The sequence below is a fragment of the Pipistrellus hanaki genome (assembly GCF_964339955.1).
Source record: "Pipistrellus hanaki genome assembly, chromosome: 6".
NCBI classification, from domain to species: domain Eukaryota; kingdom Metazoa; phylum Chordata; class Mammalia; order Chiroptera; family Vespertilionidae; genus Pipistrellus; species Pipistrellus hanaki.
The window spans coordinates 41386610-41402780 of NC_140508.1; the positions used below are offsets into that span (position 1 = coordinate 41386610).

At 40.9% G+C, this 16171-nt stretch overlaps 1 long non-coding RNA gene across 1 annotated transcript in view; it reads right to left on the reverse strand.

Annotated features, from left to right (window-relative positions):
* LOC311624083 overlaps positions 1-16171 on the reverse strand; it is an 86546-nt gene that overhangs the window by 26308 nt on the left and 44067 nt on the right. The gene's annotated exons all lie outside the window — the stretch shown is intronic.

Here is a 16171-nt window from a genome sequence, read left to right on the forward strand (position 1 = left end):
AGGGGTGTATTCTCTATAAAAAAAAAATATATTGAACTTCGGACTGAATGAGATTTAAGCCAACATGAAAGATGGAACCTGCTATATTTTTTTTCTTTCTTAAGGGCCTTCATGTCAAATCCAGCAAAAATAAGTTACCCATATTGCGCTATGTACTGCCTAAGCTTTTATTTGCACAAAAGGAGGTGGGGGGATGAGACACTGAACACTGACGGGGCAGGGAGGGGAGGGAGGAAGAAAGAAATGAGGGAAGCAGGAAGGAGTGAAAGAGCAGAGAGAAGACACAAAGAGAGAGAGAGGAATGGAGGGAAGAAGCTCAATCAGGGGCTTTTTTTTTTTTTTAAATTCTAACCCAAGGAAGCTGTGTACAGGGACTCCCCGCTTTCTCCTTCTGAAGCCCGAAGGCAAACCAAGATGCTGTGTCAATTACAGAAAAAAATCAATGAAGATGCTGTTCAGGAGTCCTTTTCACCATTCAGTGCCGACGGTATCCTTCACTTCCCAGCACTGATTCATTTACTTTCCGCCTCTCTGGAGGCTGCTGACATATTGCTATCTCTGAAGAATCAGAAGCAAAATCACCTTTGTTTCGCTCTGCAACTTGTTCCTCTGTACAGTTTGGTACAGGAGCTGCCACATAACCTTGCTAAGCCTGTAGGACTAAAGGGCAAGACCTCACTGGGCCACACCAGGGATGTGGGTGCCTTTTTCCACCAATCAGCATCTCCTCCAAGGAGTCGGGGCCTCATAAGGCTTCCAGCCTGTAGGCTGAAAATCTCGCCTATTTTTACACCCTGCTCCCTTCAGAGTATCTATCCTGACTCTAATAAGCACCCTCCTCACACCCTCCCAGCTCAATAGCATGATGGGAAAAGCCTTCCTGGAGGAGGCTTCCTCCAAGGCAATGCACAGATGAAGAAAGCGCAGGCATTACAACACAGGAAGAACATCCGAGGAGCGGGCCTCGTAGGTGAGGTACGCAGCACCTCCATGGCTGAAATCCCGCCCTAACAGAGTGATTCATTTGTGCTAAGTAATGCCCTTCTCCTTTGGGCCCATTTTATATTTCAAATATTTCTAGTGAGGTCAAGACTTCAGGCTCTGTACTAGTTGCCTATTGCTGCCATAACACACTACCAAAAACATGACTTGAAACAGCACAAGCACCTTCTCTCATAGTCCCAGAGATCAGAAGTCTCAAATTGTCAGCAGGGCTGCATACTTTCTGGAGCCTCCAGGAAAGGACTGGTTTCCTGGCATTCTCCTTGACTCCTGACTATCTCCCTCCAACTTGAAAGTCACCGCATAACATCTGCCAATCTCTGCCTCCCTGTCTCTTTCTCTACCTCCATCTTCACATCGCCTTTTCTAACCCTGCTTCCTCTGTCACCTGTCCTTCTCTGTCTTTTATGCTCCTGCCTCCCTTTTATGAGGACACTTGTAATTCCAGTGAACCAACCCCAATAATCCATTTCAGAATCCTTAAATTAATAATTTCTACAAAGTTCTTTTTGCCTCATAAGTTGACAGACTCACTGGTTCTAGGACATGGACAATGGGGGAGGAGGGGAGGCAGGCATTATTCTATCTACCACATCCCCCCACGTTTAGTGACAGGGAATTATGCAATCCTATTTCTTCCCAGCTAGGTGACTGGGGAAAAGTGAAGAAACTCAAGAGCTGGGTAAGAGAAGGCTGGGTACTAACAGGGGATAAAGAGTGCAGAAAAAGTAATGGTGGCATAGTAAGGATTTCAATTGCCTTTTTCATGATTTTATGTGGCTAATATTAAAACACACACACACACGCACACACACAGTCAATAGAACAGGCCCCAATCACTACAGATGATTCAGGAAAATAGATTAAACAAATTTTAGTATTTTTCTACACTGGAATATTATTCTGCCAAAAAGGGAATGAGCTACTGGTTCATAGAGCAACACTTTGAATCCCAAAAATATTTTGAGTGAAAGATAACAGACACAAAAACTGTATTCTGCATGATTCCGTTTGTAAGAAGTTCCAAGAACAGAAAAACTGATATATGCTGAGAAAAATCAGAACAGTTGCCCATGAGAGGTAGGAATTGACTGGAAGGAGGCATAAGGGAGTGTTCGTGGTGACAGAAATGTTCTAAATCTTGATTGAGGTCAATGGTTGCACAAGAGCATACATTTATAAAATTGTATACTTAAGATCTATGCATGTCTCTGTATATAAACTTTGACTCACTTAAAATTTTTAAAAAATTGTTAAACATAGAGGACAGATTGAAAGACTTAAACATACAAGTAATCAGACTTCTAGAAGAAAACGGACACCAAGGCAATATTCAAAGAGGAAATGGCTAAGAATAGATGAGAAAGGGTGAATCCTCAGGCTAAAAGCGTACACCAAGTGCCAAGCAGAACAAACCAAGACACAACATAGCAAAACTGCAGGATATAAAAGTAGCAGTATAAATGCTCTCACAGATGGAGTAGGGGATGGGGGCAGGCTAGACAAGAACAGTGAGGGGGAGGGGGACATATGCAATACTTTCAAATAAAGATGAAAGAAAGTAAGAAAGGTAGACAGACAGAAAGGAAGAAAGAAAGATTTCATATTATAAGTCTTTTTAAAAAGAAAATAAGAGATAGGGATAGATATACAAAGAGAGAGAGGAGATTTTCTACAAAAATATGCTCGTTGAATGACTTTAATCTTTTCAGTAACAACAATGGATGTCAGAAGACAACAACAACATCCTCAAAGTGCTGAAGGAAAATGTAATAAAACCACACACTTTGCTAAATGATCGTTAAAGAACAAGGACAAAATGAAGACATTTTAAAGACACAAAAATAGATTATTTTTTAACCACCCAACACTCCCTTTCTGTATAAACTGCTACAAAGGAGTTTCTTTAGCAAAAAGAAAAGTCAAATTAGATGTAAGGTGTGGGCTACTCAATGAACCCAGAAATGGTAAAATACATTGCATTAACTTTCATTAACTAGTAATTGTATCCAGTCAGAAAGACCTTACATTTTTATTTTAAAAGATAAATAATATACAAATACTATGTTGAATGTTCATTGTAGAAATACTGAAAAAATACAGAAAATATTAAAAAAAAATATAAAAACCAGCCACAGTCTAGCACCCAGACATCACACTGCTGTTTCCACTGATTTGTATCCATCACTGAAGCCTTATGCCAGTGCATGATCTTCTCAAGAAGATTTTTTAAATAATAAACATTATTACTTTGAATGTATACAAATAAAATCTCTTGATTTATCTCTGTACTTTACTATTTTCTATAAAAATTTTTATGTATTTTTTTATGATTCACTATTTTGTTAGGATAAATCTCTGGCAAAGACCATTTTGTTAGAATAAATCTCTGACCATTGTAACAAGGCCTGGCCTTGTGGAAGTAGAGAGACCTTTTAATTTCCCTCAAATGAAAGGCATTGGAGGAATGAAAGGCCAAAATGTTATTTCAACAACAGTGGCAAGAATACACAACAGAAAGGATAGTCTCTCCAACAGCTGGTACTGAGAAATCCAGGCCTCCACATGCAAAAGAATTCAATTGGACCCTATCTTATATCAAACACAAAAATCAACGCACGGTGATTAAAGACTTAAATTTAATAAGTGAAACTATAAAACTAGAAGAAAGCACAGCGGAAATCTTCATGGCATTGGTCTTGATAAATAAGGCCTGGTTGTGACACCAAAAACACAGGCAACAAAAGCAAAAATAGACAAGTGGGGCTACATCGAACTGAAAAGCTCTGTGCAGCAGAGGAAACAAAAGAGTGAAAAGACAACCTATGGAATGGGAGAAAACATTTGCAACCATACACCTGAAAAGAGGTTAATTTTTAAAATATATAAAAAAAAACTCCTACAACTCAAAGACAAAGAAAATATACTAATAACTTGATTTTAAAAATGGGCTTAGGACCTGCATAGGCATTTTTCCAAAGAAGATATACAAATGGCCATCAGCTCTTTGAAAAGATGTTTAATGTCACTAATCATCAGGGAAATGCAAATCAAAGCCACAATGAGATATCGCACATTTGTTAGGATGATTATTTAAAAAGAAAGAGAGAGAGAGAGGGAGGAAGGGAGGGAGAGAGAGAGGGAGGGAGGGAGGGAGGAAGGGAGGAAGGGAGGAAGGAAGGAAGGAAGGAAGGAAGGAAGGAAGGAAGGAAGGAAGGAAGGAAGGAAGGAAGGAAACAAGTGCTAGCCAGGATGTGGAAAAATTAGAACCCTTGTACACTGATGGTGGGGAATGCAAATAATGTAGCCACTATGGAAAACAGCATTTTTAGTTTTTTCTCAAAAACTAAAAATAGAACTACCATATGATCCAGCAATCCCACTTCTGGGTATATATCCAAAGGAATCAAAATCAGTATCTCAAAAAGACATTAGCCATTTCATATTCATTGTAGCACTATTCACAATAGCCAAGATGTGGGAACAACTAAAATGTCTACCAATGAAAGGATAAATAAAGTGTGGTATATATATATAATACATACACAGTGAAATAGTATTCATCTTTTAAAATAAGGAAATTCTGCAGTATGTGATAACATGAATGAACCTTGAGGACATTAGGGCTGAGTGAAACTAGCCAATTGCAAAAGAACAAATACTGCATGATTCCATTTAAACGAGGTATCTCTAAAATAGTGAAACTCATAAAAACAAAGAATAAAATGGTAGTTGTTGGGAGCTGGAGGGAAGGAAAAATGAGGACTTACTAACCAATGAGTATAAAATTTCAGTTATGCAAGATAAATAAATTCCAGAGATCCACTGTACAAGACTGTGCCTATAGTTGACAATACTATATTTGTACACTTAAATTTTTTGTTAAAATCTCATATTAAGTGTTCTTATCATAATAAAAACTTTTAAATTTTTAATTTAAAAAAAAAATGTGTCCTTTTGCATCTGTGTCTTCCATGGACCAGCCAACCATCCTGCCTCCAGGATTCTCATATGAAACAATGGACTCAGCAGAGTTCATCAGTTCCTCACACTCTAACCTCAGTGAGTTGGCACCACTGCAGAGGCCCTTCTGCTCAGACCCCCAATAGCAGCCCAGGCCCAACCCCAAAGGGCTCGCCCCTCCCCCAGAAAAGGTCCTGGCTCTGACTCAGTGGAAAATTCTCCCTAGTTCCAGCTTCCTGGGCAAGTGACACCCAGAAGCAAGAAGTGCTTGCAGACAGAAGTGAGACTGAAACCTCACACCTGGGTGGGGATCAGATTGCCCAGTGAAGTCTGACTGCGACAGGCAGGTTCTGCTCCTGGCCCAGGTGCTGTGTGGGAGCCCAGTCGGCTTATGTCATGCTTACTCACTGGGCTGACCTGGGGGCCTTTCTCTGTACCCATCACACTAAACAGGCCCACAGGCAGATGTTCCAGTACAGCCCTTCCCACAAGCAGACAGAAAAAGTGAATCCTCTAGGGTCTGGGAAGAGGCATAAAAGGATCTGTAGCAAAAAAAAAAATCTGTTTTCACCTTAAAGATGAATGTTCTGTTTGTATTTTATTCCATGTTCTTTTACATTTGAGTGTAAAAATCTTTGTCCCATCTCTTGGCTTTATGTACCCTATCCCAGCACATATGACACCCTTCCACAGAGAGTACCTGTAGCCAGGTGAGAAAAAGCCAGGGCGACCTCCTCCCCTATCCTCTGTGCTTGCTTCTGGTCCCCAACGTGAGGGCTCCTCCAGTTGTCCCTCCTGAATTCATACTTGGCTGTCTCAGGATCAGCAGCATTGACAGCTTCTTCAACTTAGACACCCTCCTTTGCTTCAGGGGAGTTCTTCCTGTTGCAACCCAATTTCCAAGCATCAGTGAGAAGAGGGGGATATCTGACACCACATCCCAAAATTCAGTGCCCTCGGGGACAGTGTCAGATCAGACTATCCTGGCTAGATGCCTTCGCTCATGTGGGAAAGGACGAAGTAAGACTCCCAGCAGAAGGACTCAATGTCTCCAAACTTAAGGTAATAAAGCATATTAGCAAAGTTGAGAGTTCAGGAGAATCCAGGACTCATGCTGGAGATAAGGAGAATCCAGCAAAGAATTGAGAAGGAATAAATCAGTGAGGAAGGAAGAATACTCAGAGGAGTATGAAGTCCCTGAATCTAAAGACAAAATGTTCTAAAAAGGGACCAATCATCTGTGTTGAACGATAGTGTAGTAAGCTTGGGAGTGGAGATGGACCATTAGATTTAGCAATAGGAAAATCATCGGTGACCCTGGAAGGATTAGGTTCTGTGGGAGGCAGAGACAAAAGCCTGACTAAAATGGACTCTGGGGAGAGTTGGAGACATCAAGAATAGACAACTCTTTTAAGTATACCATATCTCTTTGCTAGCTCTACTGTATATTAACTACGTGGTATGGTATACATAACAGTTGCTAAAAGTAATCTGAAGCATTCTCACCACACATACAAAAAAGACTTAACCATGTTAACTCTTTGAGGTTATGGATATATTAATTATCTTGATCTTGATAATCACTCTACAATAAATATCTATATCAAATCTTCACATTATACACTTAATTATAATTGTTGATTATTACTCACTAAAGTTAAAAAAAGAATAGACAACTCTTTTGAGGAGTTTTTGCTATAAAAATAGACAAAAAGATAGGGTAATAGCTGAAGAAGAAAGTGGGAATCAAAAGAATTTTTTTAAGATGAAAGAAATAAAAATATGTTGGTAAGCTGTTGGGAGTGAAGTAACAGAGAGCAACAATTTGATGATGCAGGAGAGAAGTGCTGAACCAATGCCCTCAAAAAGACAGGAGCAGACAAGGTCTAGTGCACAAGCATAAGGGCTGAAGACCTTATCTGTATCATTCATCCCTGGATCATCAGAGCATGGAGTACTGCTTGGGCACACAGTATGCTCCCATTAAATATTTAGTGGATGAAGGCACAGTACCCAGGTGAGCTCCAACATGCTAGGGAAATGCTAGAAAGTTATTATCTGGTTCAAGTATGAGTTGGGTAGGGCCTTGGTTAAATGGCACAAAAAGAAAAAAAGAAAAATATTGAGAAAATATTATTTTCAAAGGAGAAATATTGGTGCTAACATTGATATAATTGATTATGGATGGGTGTTGCCAAACAGTCTGTAAAGGAATTCACAGGACCTGGAACTGAATCTAGAAAACCATTCAGTGTCTAAGCAAGTTGGCTCCCAAAGTTACTCTGGTAGTTTCTCCATTTCTGCCAGTCAGTGCACTCCACATTCTCCCTCTATGTTCCTAGGGAACTACGAGAATTTCTCTGTGATCAAACAGCCAATGGGTGGGTGGACCCACTCCTGGTCCATCACTGCCCAGAGCACAGCCTACTATGGCTTCCTCACCAGAGGCCATGGGCTGGGCAGTGTCAGCCAAATGGGGAGACCATGATGCAAGCTTGGATAAAAAAGAAAGAGAATTCAAAGCTGATTTACAGGAAGGGAAATATGAGGCTATTAGAAGCAGGAAAGCATTTAAAAGAACTATTCTGTAGGATGAAAGAAGATGCTATGTTCAGTTTTGAACAGGTTCTGTTTGAGAAGATGGTAGCACACCCAAGAGGTGGCATTAGAGGGCCAAGACTGGAGTGTGGATCAGGACTGTATACACAGACATGAGATTCAGTCAAGTAGCTGTGATAATTTATCCAATTATTGAGCATGTGTCTATCATAGGTTCTAGAACTATCCTAGGTCCTCCAGCTATAGCAGTGGGCAGAATAAAGCCTCTGCTCTTGCATGGATTACATTCTGATGTCCAAGCCCTTCAAAATAAATGGCCCTTTACACAACCTCCCACATATCCCTGTGCCTTGTGACCAAACAGAGAAAAGAACAAGGCTGAAGTTATATAAGTTAGGAAGACGAAACAAAGGCAGTGACAAAGAAAATAAGACAGGAAAGGCACTGTCATAAAAGAATAGGGAACCAAGAGAATGTCATCTCATAGAAACCAAAAGAGGAGTGAGTTTAAAGATGGAATTAATGTCCAATGGACCCAGGTGAGTAGCTTGGAAAAATTTGACATGAGGGTAGCCATTGGTCTGCTTCTAGCAATGGTTTTGATCCTCATTGTGTATGAGACTCAGCTGAGGAGCTTTAAGACATGCTGATGCCTGAGAATATTTGGATTACATCTCTCAGAGAAGGGGAGAAATAGAGAAAGATCAATAAATTTTAAAAGTTAATTATTTATACTGGGTGGGAGGAGAACAGAGATGCATAATGCAATTGGCCTGGGATGGGGCCTGAGCACTGGCATTACATTTTAATCACCCAAATGATTTAAATGTGCAGGTAGAGTTGATAAACATTGCTTTAAATAAAGCAATTTTAGCAATAGAAGTGAGATTGCAGAGAATAAAAAAGAAGGGTCATTTTTTTTTTAAGGAGACAGACTAGCAGTCTTAACATCAGACATAGATGTTTAGCCTCAGTCTCCTGCCCTGCTGTGTGATTTAACCTCCTTGTGTCTTATCTGTGAAATCAGGATAGAAATACTTGCTGTGCCCAACTCTCAGTTTCCTTGGGAGGTCAAGATGGGATAATAGATGTGAGAGTACTTTGAAAAAAACTGAAGTGCTATAAAAATGTAAGATTTATATGGTTGTCAGTTTTTCCCCCAAAGATGGCCAGAAAGATAGTGATTTTCAACTGTAAAGTCCTACATGGAACCAGCGTCCCTTTCCACATGGATCTTACACAGAGAGAGCCTTTTGATAAGTGTTCACAGCCCTACCTAAAGGTCTAATGCTGTATGCAGCTCTCGCTTTTCCACAGCTGGCCTTGCACAGGACCTATGGTAGAAGCTGTTTCCATCGTTTTACAAAGCCTACCTAAAATTGCTAAATACACATCCTTCAACATAAAACTAAAGAGTTGAAGGATGCTCTTATAAGTATTTAAAAACCAGTTTAATGTTATAAGGTCCCTATTTACTTATCAATCCTAATTGTTACAGAGAATGGGGAAAGCAAGTGAGAGGTCAAGAGATGCCTGTGAATGCAGGTGATACTGCAGCATCACAAAAGCTGAATTCTCTGGCAGATGGAGCACTGTCTAAGATATCTGCCAAAACCAGCCGTAGAACTCAGATACCACTGTGGGGACTACTCTTAGGGTATCTGGACATGCCTACCTATATATAATATATCATGCCACTCTCGAAGAAAAACAGCAACACTTTCAATCTTCCACATTCCAATTGCCCTTGAGGCAGCACCTGTCCCCAAGTGAGCAGTGGTACCGGTTTGTGGTGACAAAGTTCCAATAGGGAGGCTTCCTTTAATCATAGATTATCATAGGCGTGAAGAGTAGTATTACAACATGCTCTCTACTTACTTTTGTTTAATGCTTTCCATCAGTAAAAATACAAGAAATACAATTCTTTGTTAAGGAAATAGCATACATAATAGTTGAGTTTCTTTTTTTCTAATAAGCAGCTTCAATTCAGAACAAGAATAAAAAGATGGGCAAACTTCTACATAGAAATGCAGCCAGGTATCAGATAACTGGTGTTAGCATCAGAGATATCGTGGGGAGGATCAGTTATCCTTCTCACCTCTGAGTCTGCCTGGCTCCTACTTCAGTTGCTATCTGGGAGAAAGTGCTAATTACATTCTTGATCTGCCTATAACTCCTAAGATATTCTCCACCCAATCTCCTCCTCCAAAGGAAAGGCTTACTTCAAAACTGCCCTCCTCAAAACAGAAGAACAGACACCCAAAATCAGACATCCTCATCTTACACCACCTCCAACAGGAAGTAGGCACTTTTGCATGTAAAACTATAAAACAGCCAAGACCGGTTTGGCTCAATGGATAGAGCGTTGGCTTGGGGACTGAAGGAACCGGGTTCGATTCTGGTCAAGGGCATGTACCTTGGTTGCGGGCATATCCCCAGTGGGGGGGCGGGGTGCAGGAGGCGGCTGATCGATGACTCTCTCTCATCGATGTTTCTGACTATCTCTCTCTCTTCCTCTCTGTACAAAATCAATAAAATATTTTTTTTAAAAAAAACTATAAAACAGAGCAAAGTAGGATTCTGAAACACAGACAAAAAGGATTCTTCAGAAGTTTACATCAGTCCTCTCATCCACTGAAAAGTCGCTTTCTTGTGTTCAAACATCTTTGTAAAAAGCTAACCATGAGGAGAAAGGGGTATAGAAGCCAAGGTGGGTGCCACATCCTTGGCTTTTGAAATTAGAAACATCCACTTCAAAGAAGCATCTTTCATGCCCCCATATGCAGATCCTAAGCTTCTGGCATGGGGGCACCAAGACAGTCATTATTAATTGTTTTAATGTTGTGAACTTGTCCAAGTTACTTACCCTCCCTGAGTCTTTCTTCCATACCTATGGAATCAATGAAAACATTATCATATAGCATTATTATGAACACTAGAGGCCCAATGCATGAAATTCATCATAAAGTGGGGGGGCAGTCCCTCAGCCCAGTCTGTACCTTCGCATAATCTGGGACAACCCTTTCACAATCCAGGACCACTGGTTCCTAATCGCTCACCTGCCTGCCCACCTGATCACTCCATACCACTCTGCCTGCCTGCCTGGTCACCCCTAACCACCTCTGTCTGTCCGCCTGATTGCCCCTAACCACTCACCAGCATGCCTGATGCCCCTAACTGCCTCTGCCTCAGCCCCCACCAGAATAATGTCCGGAAGGTGGTTCGGCAGTCCGGTCTAATTAGCATATTATGCTTTTATTATTATAGGTGACTTGATATAGAACATGGAGGTCTATGATCTAAGACATGGTATCACTCAATCTCTCACCACACATTGAGGGTGGGTTTTTCAATACAGGGAAATCCAGTGAATGCTTATTCATGTGAATTCCCCATGAACAGAACAGAAGAAATTCCAGGTAGAGATCTGTGCTTATAATTGGGAGGCAGGGGGTAGTGGAGTCAGGAGCCTAAGAAGGAAATTCTTGTTAGTCTCTCCTTCAACAGTTCCTACCATTTCCTCTGTGGAAGCAACACTCCTATAAATCAGCAGGCGGTAGTGCAACCCTTAAAATTACATGGAGATTTTACCATTTTCTGTTGTAATATACAAAAAGTTGTTTTTTCCCTGTTCTCAAAGATGTGTTGTTGACAATTACAGTTTTAGAAGCACAAAGGCCAAATAACTCCCCCAAAACTCAAGATGAGGGCTAAAATTAGATTTCTTGCTAAAACACCTCCCCTGATGGTACCTAGGCAATGTTACTGCACCTGCTCTAACTGTGGGTGATTTCCTATACCCACAGTCAGTGCAATGAAGGGGCACAATAGTCATAAGAATAGCTTAAAACTTAACTGTAAGATTATTTTTCAAGTAGCTTATCCAAGTATAATACCTTAGCTTCTAGAAAAATTGCTGCAAACATTTGAAAAGTCGAAATTCCATGTAAGGATCCAAGAGATTAATACAATTGAACATAATAGCTCCTTCCAAACCATTTCCTAGGGACTGGGCCTCAAAAAAAAAAGCCTTAAGATAGTGTTCCAGATATATTTTATTTATTCAGTGAAGAAAAGGCTATTTGAAGTTCTTGTATTCCTTTCGCACAGAAATGCTTTACTGAGCTTCAAGGGAAGCATTCATCTACAGGTGCAAAATTTCTCAGCTTCTAAGAAAACCTAATCGTTGCAAACTTTGGAAATGTTAAAATATTATGCAAATGTCTTTTGTAAAGATATAGATAAAAACCTTAAAATAAACATCATTTCATGCTGGTCTCAGAATTTATGTTTAAAGATTAACATACACTCATATGCTGTGGAGGCATAGAGAATCTCTGAGCGGCAACAGTGGCTGAATCTACAGACAAAGATAGGAGGGAGTTTTATTGTTCAGAGTGCATCCTTCCTGTGCTTTATATTTTGTACTAGCTTACCTAACCATTTAATTTAATTAAATGTGGTCTCTTTGATAGGCAAGCCAACTCCTGTATCTCAGTTGAGGTAGATGACCTTTGTCTACAATCAGTCCTGGACCTCAGGTACAATGTAGAGCAAAGAAGTTCCCTGCCTTATTTCCACCTTGAGCATCAGCAGTACTGGAACTAAATGGTACAGTGAAGGCAAGACGCTGTCTCCTGAGTGTCCCCAGTGGGTGGCTGGCCCTCCATCCTGAGGCTCCAGTTCTACAAGCATTCTCGCAGCCCCAGAGAAGTCTATTGCTTTTCAGATGTATCACTCTGGTCTTTGTCTTGTTGTCTCCACCTCTCCACTCTTGTGACTAAATGGCTTTTTCAAAGAGTCTAGTATGCACTCTCTTCCTCAGTAACACCACAATGATGAAGGGAGAAAATTTAAGCTCCTCTTCCTCTGGACCCTGGAATACCAATGGAATACATGGCAGTCACTACCTGTGTGCTTGGCAAATTACTTAACCTCTCTCAGCCTCAGTTTTTCATTCTTAAAACAGTGGCAGTCCTTATATTATCAAAGGGATATAAGAGAGATTGAATGAGCTCAGTTATACACATGATCTCTGAACGCATAATAATCTGGCCACTCAGTATATATCCTATATAATAAAAGGCTGATATGCAAATTGTTCCCTCAACCAAGAGTTTGTCCAGCAGGCAGGCTGGCCAACAGCCCATGTCCCCTTCCCCTGGCCATGATGGCCAGACCCCACCCATGCATGAATTCATGCACCAGGCCTCTAACACACACACACACACACACACACACACACACACACACACACACACACTGAGTGGCCAGATTATTATGCGTTCAGAGGTCATAATAATCTGGCCACTCAGTGTATAACTTGCCTAATATAATACCCAACACATAGTAGGTATGCAATAAATATGAAATGACGTCATTATCAGTAGTATCAGTGGTTCTCACTGCCAAAGGATGATGTTTTCAAACTTCCCAGGCACATACACATTTCCAGCTCTCTGTCCTAGGACCTGCATGCAAGCAGTATGCAAAAGTAGAAACTGGGCTTTCAAGTCAAAGAGGCTTTATCTTGAGCCAACCCTTAACATCAGTTCCTTCAACTATAAAGTGAGGATAAGTATGTCTTCCTCACCAGATCAGGGCAAAGATTACCAATAATGTTTAAAAAGCTGCTGGCCCAAAGGAGCTCGCTGTATCTTGGCCACTTTTACTTTACTCCAAGGGGGCTTATCTGGCTGCTGGCTCCAACATGCCTTTCCCTCTTCCACCTCCACATCTTTGTTCCACCCACTTTCCCTGCCTGCCCTGCCCGCTGCCAAATCCGTCTCTGGAAACTTCCGTGCATCTTTCTTGTCTCAGTTCCATCTGAGAACTTTTGACCACAATGGCTTTTCCAACCTCTGAACTCATAAAGTATTTATTTCCTGTCAGGAAACAGGAGGTAGAAACCCAGAGGATTCCAAGATCTTTCTTCTGTGGCCGTTGTTAGGTCTATTCCTCGCTCCCCATAAGACCATAAGCATTATGAGATTAAGGGTGACTTTATAGCCCCTGTATCTACCCAGCATGGTGCCTGATAACCAATACATTTTATTTAATAAATTGATGAAAGAAAACAGAACTAAATTAATGAGTCCAGCTGCTTCTAACAAAAGATACCACTTTTCCCAGCCTTCCCCATCCATTCTTGGAAGTTACTCTTGGTTAGTAAGGGACTACACATGTCAACAGAACCATATTTGCAAAAGATGGGCACTCATGGGGATTGGAGAGGGAAGTGCTGTGTCTAAAATAACAGCCCCCCTAGTAAAAGTTATGTCAGAGAGGGTCTTTCTGTATTTCTTGTGTTCACCCTCCTATACTCTTGTACAAGTCTGATTTGATTTTTTTAATATCCTAATTAGTTTTAATGTACTAGGTAACTATAATCCCAGTGGGAAAAGTCCTGTGTCCAGCTGCTGCAGTTGCTCTTTGAAGCACCACCCCTGGATTTTCCCCTCTGGTGATTACTGAGCAATCCATTTTCACCTCTAGGTCTGGTGTCTGTGGCAAGGGTTCCTGCCTGCCTGTTTACTTTCTGGCTAATTTAGTTTCTTTATGTCATATGACTTTCAATGACCCATATGCAATATAGAAATTAGCCTAGTAGGACTTTCCTTAGAAGGTTCACAGAGATGTGCAAAGAATAAGTCATAGATTAATTTTTAAATCCAGGCAGAATGAGTCCATATCAGAGGCCCCAAGGAAAGCTTATAATGCTGTTTTATAAAGAGAACCAAAGAGCTTCTTGATCTTTGCTATTTTCCATAGGAAAATGCCTCACCAAGTACATGCTTCCCTATGCATTTTGTAGTGGGACATGTATGGGGACAGGAAAAGACACTAAAAACTTGCCCTAGCCATTTTAGCTCACATGTATTAACTGCTTAATGCAGGCAAGGAGCTGGGCCAAGGCATTGACATCCTTGCTTATTCTTCCCCCAGTTCCTGCGAGGTTTTTACTCTGATTCTTCAGATGAGAGCCTGACACACAGAGAGGTTGGTAATTTACCCAAGGTCACATGGCTCCTGGGTGTCAGAGTAAGCTTTTGAAGTCAAGTCTGCTGGCTCTGGAGCCTGAAGGTGTAACCATTGCCCTAGGCTTGTTCACTGACTTCTTGTTCAGGAAGAGTTTTCCCAGCATGTGTAATTCCCAGACAGTTCTCATAAGATCTTACTCCTTTTGGAATTTTATAATATTCATATGATCCTTTCTCCTTAAAAAGCTATAATAATTATTCAAAATACATAATTCAATATTTATCATGTACACAAGAACAGAACTTTTATAAACATTTTTTAATTAATAAAATGCCCCATGAGGAAAAGAATATGTCCTCTTGACCCACATTTTAAAACTTTTGTATAAATTGTCTAGAGTGGGTACATACATTGGAAACATACAGTTGTATAATGTGTGTCGCTGGCAGTCCACAACCAGACAGATGTGTTTCAAAAGGGAGCTCATTTGGTCCTCAAGCATTTATTAAGCACACCCTCTAATGAGACTGTTGCTGGCAGCACGAGGAAGACCACATGGCCCTGGCTGCAGACAGACCAGAACATTAGTTCCCCCAAAGCCAATAGGGCAAGAAGTTCAGGAGAGAAAGAAAGCATGACCAACTTGGAAAAGATCAACGTGCTTTGTTGGAAAAGGCTCTTGAAAACCAATTTCTCATCTCCAGCTTCTTTCATTGGTGCTTATTGACCAGTATTAAAAGGGCCAAGCCAAGGGTAAAGCTGGAGTGGAAGAAGCCACAAGCTAACCACAGGATATGGCTGGCATGGCTCAGTGGTTGAGTGTCAACCTATGAACCAGGAGGTCACATGCTGAGGTTGTGGGCTCAATCCCTAGTGGGGGGCATGCAGGAGGCAGTTGATCAATAATTCTCTCTTTCTCAACAATGTTTCAATCTCTCTTTCTCCTTCTCCCTTCCTCTCTGAAATCAATAAAAATGTATATATATATATATATATATATATATATATATATATATATATTTTTTTTTTTTTAAAGAAACATGTGGCTTGCCTCTGAGCACACAACAGCCTGACTGAAAATGGATTAATTCTTGTTTCCAATGGTTATTTAAACAGGAAACATATGAATATGCTAAAAGAAACTGAAGGTCAAAGTATTAGGCTTCCTTTTCACCTTCAGAGACAGCCTGGTTCTTGGGTTCCTTCAAAAGAGGGGTCTGTGCATTTATAATGGACAAGGTTTATAATGCCTTCAGCTTCTTGGCTTCTCAGGACTGTGAGGTGGCCCATAGCCAAGGTCTGGCCACAGGGATGAGTCAGAAATGTGGGAAATACAGAGTTAAGACAGGGAGAATGCTCCAGGCTGGTGAACACAGAGCCCCACCCTGTTGGCCACCTTCTGTGCGCTGGGACTGTTGGCTGTGGACAGGGGAGGGGGAGCCAGAACTTCACTAGGCACTGCACATCTTTTGCAGAGAAGCAAATTATGTAGTGAGCATGAAAGGCAGATGAGAGATTCATCTGGAAAATTCCAAGGAGGTAAATATATTTTTATTGATCTCAGAGAGGAAGGGGGAGGGAGATGGAGATAGAAACATCAAGGATGAAAGAGAATAATTGATTGGCTTCCTCCTGCGTTCTCCTCATTGGGGATGGAGCCCACAAC